The sequence below is a fragment of the Hylobates moloch genome, unplaced genomic scaffold, assembly GCF_009828535.3.
Source record: "Hylobates moloch isolate HMO894 unplaced genomic scaffold, HMol_V3 SCAFFOLD_9, whole genome shotgun sequence".
NCBI lineage: Eukaryota > Metazoa > Chordata > Mammalia > Primates > Hylobatidae > Hylobates > Hylobates moloch.
This window is the reverse complement of record NW_026652284.1, coordinates 106,397,122-106,398,331: the sequence shown is the minus strand read 5'-3', so window position 1 is coordinate 106,398,331 and position 1,210 is coordinate 106,397,122. Positions and strand designations below refer to the sequence as shown.

General features: G+C 45.4%; 1 non-coding gene across 1 annotated transcript; it reads right to left on the bottom strand.

The window, feature by feature from the left end:
- Window positions 1-545: 545 nt before the first annotated feature.
- On the bottom strand, window positions 546-652 carry LOC116814075 (U6 spliceosomal RNA). The gene has a single exon (XR_004371160.1). It is a non-coding gene; the product is annotated as a U6 spliceosomal RNA (small nuclear RNA).
- Window positions 653-1,210: the final 558 nt, after the last annotated feature.

Genomic DNA, 1,210 nt, shown 5'->3' with positions numbered 1-1,210 from the left:
TTTCGTCAATGTTCATCAAGGATATTGGTCTGAAATTCTCTTTTTTGGTTATGTCTCTGCCAGGCTTTGGTATCAGGATGATGCTGGCCTCATAAAATGTGTTAGGGAGGATTCCTTCTTTTTCTATCGATTGGAATAGTTTCAGAAGGAATGGTACCAGTTCCTCCTTGTACCTCTGGTAGAATTCGGCTGTGAATCCATCAGGTCCTGGACTCTTTTTGGTTGGTAAGCTATTGATTATTGCCACAATTTCAGAGCCTGTTATTGGTCTATTCAGAGATTCAACTTCTTCCTGATTTAGTCTTGGGAGGGTGTATTTGTCGAGGAATTTATCCATTTCTTCTAGATTTTCTAGTTTATTTGCATAGAGGTGTTTGTAGTATTCTCTGATGGTAGACTGTATTTCTGTGGAATCAGTGGTGATATCCCCTTTTTCATTTTTTATTGCATCTATTTGATTCTTCTCTGTTTTCTTCTTTATTAGTCTTGCTAGCGGTCTATCAATTTTGTTGATCTTTTCAAAAAACCAGCTCCTGGATTCATTAAAAAATATGGAATGCTTCACGTATTTGCGTATCATCCTTGCTCAGGGGCCACGCTAATCTTCTCTGTATCGTTCCAATTTTAGTATATATGCTGCCGAAGCAAGCACAGCACGGCATCATTTTTAACCCAAATGTAACGTCAGCCTTTCTTGACCACCTAGCGGTGTGGCCATGCAGGCATTTTAGTCTTGGGCCAGAGATTGGAGCACCTGCTCTGGAGTAGGGTGGGGGCCTAGACAGCCAGAACTGTGGAAAACGCCTCAGCAGTAGATGCTAGAATTGTATTCGCCCCTGTTGCAAGTCTGGAATGGGAAGAGAGCCACTACAGCTGCAGTTTCTTCTGGACAGAGAGACTTACAGCCAGGGCCAGTTTGGTGATTTGAAACCTGTCTGTGTGTGCCATGGCTGGGTGTCCCACTCTTCTCCCCTGAGATCAGGGTGCAGCAGGGCCCTCTCTGATCCACCCTTTCCCTCCCAGGTGAAAATCCAGGCATTTAGAGCACCCACTTACCTCAACTAGCAGCCTGAGAGGCCCCACCCTTCCTAGACATAGATTGTGGTACAGAGAGGCCCTTTCCAGTCCATGGCCAAGCAAATCTTCAGGCATTTGGAGTGCGAGCTTGCTTGGATCAGCAGCCTGAGCTGCGCCACCATTCCTGTGCAGA